Raw genomic sequence first — 11,104 nt, 5'->3', positions numbered from 1 at the left:
ATGACTTTCTTTTCCTGTTTTATCAACCATCTGCATTGGTATTGTATCTGAGCCTGCTCTGATGTAACTTTTGGAAAAGGTTCAGCGTGAACCTTTGACCAGCGTTCAGTGTAGCAAACAGCTATGTATAACAATTGCTGTGTATTTTTGCTGCTTGCACAGGTGACACTATTGAGAGATTGCTTGATTGAACTTTAGGATTTCAATATAAGATAGCTATGAACAATCTCAACTATACATAGAATTGAAGCTGGCTGTGCCACTGGGTTAATCAAAACTGAAAGCAAACAAATGCTTTATATTTTGTGGCATGTCAAGTCTTGTTAATAGCTGAAGGTTAAAATAACAAGAACAATAATATTTATTTGGAGTAGATTCAGGTTAGTTTTGGATATTCCACAAGAAATGCGAATGTAAAAAGTAATGAAAGTTTTGAAACAAAAACTTTAATAGAAGCATCAACAAAGAGCTCATTTCCTTTAGGCTGTATTGTTTCCAGGCATCAATATTATAAGCATTGAATGTTTTCACTGTGTTTTTAAAAATACATCAACTTTAATGTACATCTTACAGCAAATGGTTTGTGTTCCAAGACTTGAAATGTTTCACTGAGATTCTTATATCATTATGAATAATCAACATTGCAGTTGAAATGATGTGGAGGGAAAAATAAATAAAATGTCCCACCACAGATTTTCTCATCACATTTCGTGCCAGTAGGCCATGAGAGGATTGAATGGCAATGACAAGCACCACAGATTGATAAATGACCTTCAAAAAGGTTTGATTATGTGCCAGAACATATGTAAAATATGTAAGAAGTACAGGGAGATTGGACAGAACCTATTTACAAGACAAGCAGTACTCGAATGTCAATGAACTGATGGTTACTTACTAATAAGGATGTGCATTGATCATTGGATAATTAATCACAGCTATAGCTGTTCTAAGCACTTTTAGGTTCTGTATGTGTGGGTTGGCCTGTCCATGAGGTTGCCTGAAGTGGTTGTCTGAGGCAGTAGATTGGCAGAAGCCACCATCTCTGTCCACCCATCTGCCTGTCTCCACGCTGTGTCCTCCCACACTGTGGTTTTGAAAGAGGGGAATAGACCAGAGGAGGTAGTGTGGAGGAGCAGTGTGTGGTGGGCTAGAGTGTCTCTGGTGTGCTGCTGGGTAAGGTAGAGCAGCACTTGGTGTGCTGCCTCAGCATTGGGAGGTCCATTGCCATCAATGCGCATGACACATTGCAGAGTATAAAAGGACAAATTCTTGTCCTCACGATCTTACTATCTAAAATACAACACAGGGTAGAGGGAAGTGAGATCATGTGTAGACGGGGGAAAATATTTAAGTAACATAGACTTAATTACAGTGTGGTTTGTGGAGTAGATGAGCTTCAGAAGAATTTGAAGGGAAGTGCTTAATGGCCCAATTCTAGAAGGCCATTTATGCTGCAGGAACAAGTGTTCTGGCAGCATAAAAAGCTTTTCAGAAGCTGGGCAGAATAGGGAAGCAAAGGGGTGGGGAGGAGGCAGATCAGACATGGGAAAGGGGTGGTTTCGGCAACAGTCGTACCTGCTGAATCATAACCCCCTTCCCAGGCCCAACCTGCCTTCACCAAACAATGTGGACTTTGCGCCATTGATATTGCTTTGTGGAGGGTCAGGTAGGATTGGGCTGTACGAAGCAGTTCAAAGCATAAGAGACAGCAAGGGAACCACAATGGAGGTGTGTAGGTGTGTGTGTGAGCGCATGCACACAACTGGAAATATAATTTGCCTTGAATTTAATTTATTTGTATGTCATTCTTGCTTCTTTGGCTCTCATTTTGTTGGTGGAACAGCAAGCACAGTTTTTATGTTGCCCGTGCACGTTATTAAAATGCATGAGGCAGAGTGTTGGCACTGCAGCTTTGTAACATGTAAATGAGTTGTGCAGTTGGTGGTTCAAATAAAAAGAACTTGCCAATTGTCTGTCTTTGCACATTAAACAGATATACTTTTTGGCCATTTTCTGGCTGGTTTTCCCTCTTTGCATTTTAGGAATGCAAAGAGGGGGGAAAAAATAACATCCCTAAGGCAAAGTTCTGCGTTTGAATCAACACTATTTGATCCAAGAAAAAGGTATCCTCTTACCTGCTTTGTATCTTTTAAGAAGAATTTAAACAAGCTTAATTGACCATTTTCAAGGCACTTAGATGTCCAGCATACACTGGCTGTTTTTAGCTAACAACTGATCTAAAACTACACAATGGCCCTCTTGGTAGTCTGACTTTTATTCTTGCACCGTCATATGGTTATGAGGATAAATACTTTTAGTAGCGTGAATTGGAATTGCTGTATATTTTCAGATTGTTGTATGTTTGTTGTGATTGTTCCTCTCCTCATTTATTTCTGTAGGTTATTCCATAAACTATGGATGATATTGTTCAAAGGAAGTTGTGAACATAGAAGTGGTAAATAACAGTGGCAAATGGTAAGTAACAAATACACATATTCTTCTTACAAGAAGAGACTAACAGCCCAATCCTAACCTGTGCTGGAACAGGCAGGCCAGCTAGCCTGCATTGTATCCAGCGTGAGGTTGGAGATGGCTGCAGAGCAATTCGGAGTAAGGAGATCATTATCTCCTTGCCCCCATATCTGTGGGGCTACTCGAATCTGCACCAGCAAAATTTTAACACCAGGCTGGCACTCCCCTGCCCTGAAATGCCCCCTTTTAGCCCTCCTGCCAGCCTCTCCAACCCCCTGCGCTGGCCTCCCTAGGCCGGTGTGAACGTACCTTTTGCTAGTCTGGATCCCATGCACATCCTTGTGCCAGCCTACCTGGCTCACAAGTTCTCACAAATGTGCTTTATGGCGCAGTTGCGTCATTCATAAGCCAGTGCAGGGGACTTGTGCCGGCTGATCTCCACATTAGGATTGTGCTCTAAAAAAACATACATTTCCATAACTTTTGACTTATCCAAACAATTTGGTATTTTTGCCTTAGTCACCATCTTTCAGTAGACTTAGACTTTCTTTCTTCAAAATAATTCTAGGACTGCCATTGACTTAAACCAGTTCAAACCTTCTGTCCACAAGCTAGGAAAACATATGGAAGGGAGATTGGGATCATATTCGCTGACCTTTCCCCAAACTTTGCATGTGTCAGGAAGAGCCTGAAAGGGATTTCTGCATTTGTACAGCAGTACACACACAGTCTCTTTCACATGATTGAGGATGAATCTGTGCATAACCATGAAGATGTTCTCCCAGGGGAGCCTTCAACTGAATGCTCGGAGATCAGGGTGGGAACAGCAGGTATGACCCTGCTTCCCCTCAGTCATTGTATGGAGGGAGGGATTGATCAGGTTATCCATGTACACTGGATCAATCTGCAAGCTCAGCATATGCATCTCCATGGGGGGGGGATATTGCACACTAATAATATGTATACAGCAAGTATGGCTCGAATGATATTTATGTGTATCATTAGTATCCAAAATTACACTGTAAGTGTACTGTGCCCAAGCCCCTGGTCTTAAATGTCCATTAGCAAGCAGTAGACGAAAGGAGGTAAATCTAGGGAAACTAGTATGATTTGTCAATGAAGCAAAGCGGATTTTAGAGTATAAAAACATGTTTTACATTTAAAAGAACTTTCAGTGTAGGCTTGTACCTTACTGCTTAGATCCATTTCATGCAAATGTGATTTCCAAACAGCGGAATGTTTGATCAGACTCTATGTTTCTACTGCTGCATGTACACTGCATGCTGCTTCTGATACAACCTTTACTCACATGAGAGCACTTGCGATAGTCATGTGATAAAAAGTTTAACAGAGTATGTTGTGTCCCTGTCTGCTGCGAATTGAACATCCTGTTATTCCCAATCTGGGTCAAACAAGCTGATTTACTGAGATGGTTTGCATGTGTGTGTTTGGTTCTTGTGAATGATGCTGAGATTATCTGCATTGCATACCAACATACCTAAGTGCAACCCCTTCTTAAAAGGGTTTTCTGGATGACTTTTGTTGTGATTGGGAATATTCTGAACCATTCACAAGACTGCTTTAACATAGGCACAACTGTGGAGATGGTCAACCTGTGCTGACCTTAGGATGGGGAGAGAGAAATGTGAATCTTCCCTGAGTCCCATTTGAGAATGTCAAGCAGGTTTGTGATTTAGTATTGTGTGGTTTTGCAAATTATTGCCCTGTGAATTTAGTTTGTCTGTGTTCCAGAACTATAAAACAGGACTTCATTTGCTTCAAATTGAAACAGGGTTTTATTTTTTGTTTTTGGTCTGCCATCTACAGTAGGTATGAGTCAAACTCTGTTTTCATTAGGAATTGATGGGGAAACGTAGCTTACAGCTAAATTTACGTGCATGTGCCTGCCAAAGAAAAGAGAGAATACAATATGGCATGAGCTATACAGCCAGCACATGGCAAAAGAAGCAGTCATTTACTATGCTGCTAGAAAAGATTGCAATTAGGTCATTGAGATAGTCATATGTTTTATATTTTAACACCTTGTTAGTGTAATCTATAGTAAGCTAGTAAATATGAAGGCAAACTTGATCGTTGGCTCTAGTTTTCAAAGATTCATCCAAGAGAAGGTTCATGGAGAAGGTTCATCCATGTCAAGGGTGCTTCTGTCATAACCCATTTTTTCAGGATTAGATTGCATCCTAGTTTTTTTTTATTTTATTACTTAATGAATTTGAAACTGCAATTCTATACACCAGAGGTTCTCAAACTGGGATGCTGCGACGCCCTGGTCTGAGAAGCTCTGTCTTTGCCCGTTCGAGGAGCAGGGAAGGAGGAATGCAGCGACATGATCTCTAGGAACACGTCACTGCCAGGGGCAACAGAGGCTTCATTTTACTCACTGGTAGCAGCAGCCTCCTGGGGATGTGGGGAGCCCTGCGGAATCCTCCACAGGGCTCCCCAAGCCTTGGAAAATGTAAAAACAAAGATCATGACCCACTTCCGGTTTTGTGATCAAAAACTGGAAGTGGGTCTCAATCTTTGGGGAGCCCTGCAGAGGCTTTTGCAGGTCTGGGCTACCCGCACCCCCAGCAGGTTGCTGCTGATACTAGTGAGTAAAATGAAGTGCCTGTTGCCCCTGGCAGCGGTGTGATCCTGGGGATCATGTCTCTGCATCCCCCTCTCCCCTTCAAGGACTTACAGCGGTTCTCAAACTCCTGGAGAGTTTGGGAACTGCTGCTATATACACTTAAGCAGGAGAAAGTTCCTTTGAATGCAGTAGGGCTTGTTTCTGAGCAGACAGCAATAGAATTGCCCTATATAACTACAATCCTTGTACCCTTTGCTGCAGGAAAGCCCACTGATTTAAGTGACAGAATTTGAAATTAACAGCACAGTCCTATCTAAATCCCCATATGGTGATGCAGCAGAGCCAGTGCAGCTACTGCTACATCCCACAGGGGCTTTTCAGCTGCTGGAGGTCTCAGGGTAAGGGGAATTTTGTCTCCTTGTTCCAGGGTAGGCCCCAGCAGTTGCTATAGGTCAACTTGGACCCAGGCCAGTTTGATCACTGGTGCAAGTCTATGTTGATCCAGGAAGGTGGATCAGGCCTGGGAAGGAGCTCAGGATTTGTCATGTACCAATCCTGCCCCCCTCCTGGGCCTGATTGCTCACCTCCCTACCCTGTCACAACCATGTTCTGCCCACCCTCCTCCATTCAACCTCCCCACCTCCCTCCAACCCACTACATTGGATTCCCTGTTCCTGTGGGTCTTTATGGGTTCACCAGTGTGTGGGAGCCTGCTCTGGCCTGCCTGCTAGTGGGCCTGCTGTGTGCTTTGGAAGAAACGCTAAGCTAGTTATGCCAACGGGGGAGGGGCATAGGATTGGGCTGTAGGTTGGTTGGAGACTGCCTTCTGAGTGGTGTATTTGTGGTATTCAGCATATTGATCTCTTTCCATCTTTTGTCATTTGTAAAAACTGCATGAAAAATTAGGAAGTTAGAGGATTTTACTTTCTGCCAGCTTATTTCTAGTTGCAATTGCATTCTCGTCTTCTACACAGGACACAACTGTCTGGTTACTCATGGTCATCTGGTTACAGTGTAGTGTGGAAATGAGGCTCTTGGATTAGGAAAGTGGTTTGGTATGAGCTGGAGTCTTATACTGACGATGGGCAATTTAACCCTGTACTGAAAAAAATGGCAGGATAATGTGGTCCTTGTGCACCATCCAAGTTGAATAGCCCACTTCTGTGCAAGTTTAGTCAGAGGTAAGTGAGTGCAGGGTGTCATTCTGACAGCATAATGCTGATTGTGGTGTTTATTCAGAGGTAGTTTCCACTGTGTTCAGCAGGTTTAATGCCCTTAGTGGAAATGGGGGAAGTGAAATGAATCTTGAAGGAATACTGAAGGACAGGTTTTCTAAGGAAAAATTTTGGAGGGTGTTCTTGAGAGGAGCCTGAAATACAGATCAGGAGGGGGCAGTATGGTAGTTGCTGGTACAATGCTGCTTCTGAAGCAGAATGCTTTGAAAAGCTTGAGAAGACTATGAAATTTTTTGTTACACATCTGGTATCTTAGGCACATACTTCATTCATTCTGGCATAGGTGCCAAACAGCCTTGCTATGATTCTGATTTCCTGTTCTTTAATCAGAGCTCCTATATCAGCAACACTGTGTCACTTTAAGGGCTTTTTGCCATGAAAAATAATATACAAGCAGGCAAAAGCATATTTCTTTTTTGTAGAACAGAACTTTGGTATGGTTTTGTTGAAAAAGAAATGCAATATATGTTCAGATTCTTGTGTTCAAATGGTGAGCGTCTGCTCAAGCCAAGTGCTAATGAATGAAACAAACATCGTTAGTATTTATACTTAAATTAATAAATGAAAAGGAACATTTGAAAAATATTTGTTAAAACGACCACTGGTATTTACTTGTATATAAGTTGATTTATATACATGATGAATTTTAGCTGTGTGAATGGATGAAAACTCACCTCTTTCTTCTTTTGTTATTTCCATATTCTGTATCTCCCACTTTAGTCTTTTGCTGTTTTAAATGTATATTTTATTTCATTTTGCTGGATGTGCAGTGTCTCACACCCTGTATGCTCTACAGCTTCTATTCTTTTTAATGGGCCTTCATCAGGAGCAGCAATATTGATGTTGGATTTAGTAATGTATAGAATACCGTATATGTCTTAGATATGATTTATCTATTCATGTTGTGGCAATGGCAAGCTAAATATAAATGTGTTATTTTAAAAGAAGCAGCAAATGTTAAACAGAATATTTACAAGGTGAAAAAGGACATGTCTTTTAGGTTTTCAGCGCTCCCCATCTCATTTTAAGAGTTTAAACAAATGTTGCTATTCACATCTGGTCTCTACAGGCTCAGAGGTTGGCTCTGTAAGCTGACAGGGAAAATGGACTACATCATTCTTTGAAAAGCTTATATCACATTTGACATAAAGTTAAAGTATTTTGGCAGAGCCTGTGATTGCTTTATTGGCATATGGGCTTTTCCTGTGATCAGGGTTTTGTTTTTTTAATTCGAAAGCCTGATCCTATCAACTGGGTTCAATTCACGCCAGCCAAGGCAGGCCAGTGTAGGAGGTTGGAGAGGGTGACAGGAGAAAGGAATGGGGTGTTTTAAGACAAGAGGCCAGGCCTGGGAAGGGTGTGGGACTAGCCTTGGCAACTTAGGCTGGATCCTAATCCCCTGCTCTGCCAGCCCGGTGTTACACCGGGCTGCTAGGATCTGCGTCCACGATTTCACTAGCGCAGATCCAAATAGCCTCATGGGGTGGATGGTGCATGACATGGGGCAACAGGATAAATATCCCCTACTCTGAGTTGCGCTCCAGCCAGCCTCTACCTTGTGCTGGATACAGTACAGGGCAGTTAGCCTGCCTGTTCCCATGTAAGTTAGGATTTTGTCCTCAATCTTTTTAAAAATGCTGCCCTGGGACTTCGCACTTAGAGACAAGCTCTCCTCTCCATCCAACAAAAGTGAAAGTGATTCCGTGCGATCCCTTGCTGGAATATTTACTTTTTACATATGTCCTTGCTGGCTGTGCTTTTCTCTCCAGGGCAAAGCAAGTTCTGGAGTATTCATCCAGGCCCATCAACAAAATCCATTAAATGGGGATGGGGTGTTTTAGTTCTGTCTTTCCCTACTTTCCATTTAGAAAAATCCCCAAGGCAAATCACAACTGATAAAGCCACTATAGGATCATGAAATATATTACAGTAAAAACAGAATAAACATAATGTAACATACATAAAGCAGCAGGCAAAGACACAAGTTAAGCAGGGAGAAAGACCAATGTCAGCAGTTTAATCATTGTGGTATGAAAAACCTGGCAGAGCTGGAAGGTCTTGTGCTGTTGGCCAACAGGAGTATAGCATTAAGGATAAAATTTGATTTTTTTTTTTGCATTTGAAATAATGTGAAAGTGCTCTGCATGCACCTTAATGTGTGTGGGCACAAGTATACAACCCTGACTGTTCAATGGGCCTCAGAATTTTAATTGGGGAATAACATAAGTACAGTGGTACCTCGCATAACGAATGCCTCGCACACCGAAAAACTCGCAGAATGAAAGCGTTTTGCGATTTTTGGTGACTCGCACAACGAATTTTTATGACCCGTGCTTCGCAAGACGAATTTTTTTTTTGGTTTGTTTTGGTTTGTTTTAAAGGGGGGATCTTCATGCCAATTTATGCTCACATTCACCCTAAGGAAGGATGATGAGTTCCTGAGGTTTCCTCGCGCAGCAGCGGGTCAGTCAGCATCCCTCCCTCCCTCTAACACACACACTTACGCTCTCTTCACCACCCCTCACTCACTCACTCACTCACTCACAGGGCCAGACTCCTGTGTGCCTGTCAGGGGTTGCACGTTCTTGCTCCCGCCCGTTTTTGTGCCCCTCCCCCGCAAGCCTGGAACATCACAGCCCTCTCTCTCCCCAAGCCTGGAGCATCCCAACCTCTCTCCCCCCAAGCCTGGAGCATTGCAGCCTCTCCCCCCCCCCGCAAGCCTGGAGCATCACAGCCTCTCTTTCCCCCCACCCCAAGCCTGGAGCATCACAACGTCTCTGCAACACAAACACTTTCCCCCCTCTCTCACACACACAGGCTGCCCCCTTCTCTTACACACACAGATGCTCTGCCCCCCCCCACTCACACAGCAGGGGAGGGGTGCCTTCACTCACCTCATCCAGCATCTGAATGTAAGCCCCCCCAGGAACCTGCCATCGCAGCCTCACCCCCCCCCCGCAAGCCTGATCCCATTCACCCTAATAAGGGGGGATCTTCATGCCAGTTTATGATCCCATCCACCCTAGTAAGGGGAGGATCTTCATGTCAGTTTATGTAAGTAAGTCCCATTGTGCTTCCTTGTTTCCCTCCATGATCACGGCAAAAGCAAGCAATTGAGTGCAGCTGCTCTGTCCTCCTCCCCAGCTTAGAGCACAATCCTGTGCGTGTCTCCTCAGAAGTAAGTCCCATTGTGCTTGCTCCCAGGAAAGTGTGCACAGGATTACAGCCTTCAAGCTCCCCACTCAGCATCCCCCCGTTTTTGAAATCCTCAGTACAGTATGTATGCCTTTAAAGAGCACTTAATAAACACTTTGTAAACCAAATTTGACTTTGTTCTGACTTTTCTTGCCCATAGGAACGCATAAATTTCAATGCATTCCTATGGGAAAACACGCTTCACAAAACGAAAAACTCGCATAACGAAAGGACTTGCAGAACAAATTAATTTCGTTATGCGAGGCACCACTGTACATGCATGCTAACAGCCAGCTTAGAACTTGCTTAGTTACACCGTCTATATCAAAGTTTCTCAAAAGTTTGCCACTGTATACCTCAGGGACCAATCCTATTCAGTTTTCCAGTGCTGGTGCAATGCTGGTGGGGTGTGCACTGCATCCTGTGGTGGTGAGGCAGAGACCTCATCAAGGCAAGGAAACATTTGTTCCCTTACCTCAAGGCTGTAATGCAGCTGCACTGGTGCTAGAAAATTGAATAGGATTGGGTCCATAGGGCCAATCCTATGGTCCGCACCACGCCTCCGCGGTGCGGACCACAGTCGCAAACATGCCGTAAGGCACGCTTGCAGGGCTTACCACCGGGTTTCCTCTAGAGGTGGTTCAGCTCTGGCCGGCGCTGAGCCACCACCCGGCAGGCGCCCGTGTTCCGCAGCTCGGCTGTGTCTGCCACTGCCAGGCTGTGGACGGGGTGGGGACAGGGGCGTTCCGGAGAGGGGGGAGTCCAGTGTGATGTGGGGTAGGGGTGGGGAGACCAGCATGACACGGGGAGGGGAGGCATGTCAGAGGCCTGCCTGGGGGTGGGCAGGAGGAGCTCTGCTTTTAAAAGTAGAAGGTCTTCCCACAAGGTTGAGAAAATCATATCAAAGGCATTCGTAGAAGATTGGTAGAAGAGAGTATAGCTTGTACAACTTCACACTTTAGAACTGAGTGGTCCAACTTCTGACAGCTGTGGGGGCAGCACGACCCTGATGTAACTCCCTGACTACACAGACATAGAAGAAATTGATGGTGACGTCACCACCAATTACTTCCAGGTTCTGAGCTGCCAATGTCATTTGGCACACTTAGTCTGAAGGAGGCAGAGGTGGCAGTAGGTGTGGCAGGACTTTTTGATCTCCCTTCTGCTCCATTCCAGCTTCTCTTTTGGAGAAAGAGAAGCCAGAAATGCACGGCAGGGAGACTGAAACTCCACTGAAGTGGGAGGAGGTGGTGACTGGTGGCTTTCGAGGGCTGTCAAAAAAAAAAGTCTTGCAGGTTGCATGTTGGACCACCCTGCTTTAGAAAATCTTACTGGTTAAAATTACATTATGGATCCCATGTTATCTTCTACTGGATATCAATGTATTTCAAGAATGGTGACCCTACACCTGAATAACATCTGGATAAAGCAGTTCAATTTTATAGCAGTGTCATATCCTGAAATAGAGCAATGTCTGACACAAATCGTACCAGGTTTCATAGTGCCAATGGTTTAAGGCAGTTCTTAAATTTTTTAGCCTAGGACTCACTTTTAGAGTGACAATCTGTCAGGACCTACTGGAAGTGATGTTATTAACCTGGAAGTGATGTCA

Source organism: Tiliqua scincoides, chromosome 4 (assembly GCF_035046505.1).
Source record: "Tiliqua scincoides isolate rTilSci1 chromosome 4, rTilSci1.hap2, whole genome shotgun sequence".
Lineage (NCBI taxonomy): Eukaryota > Metazoa > Chordata > Lepidosauria > Squamata > Scincidae > Tiliqua > Tiliqua scincoides.
Note: the sequence above shows the minus strand (reverse complement) of the source record.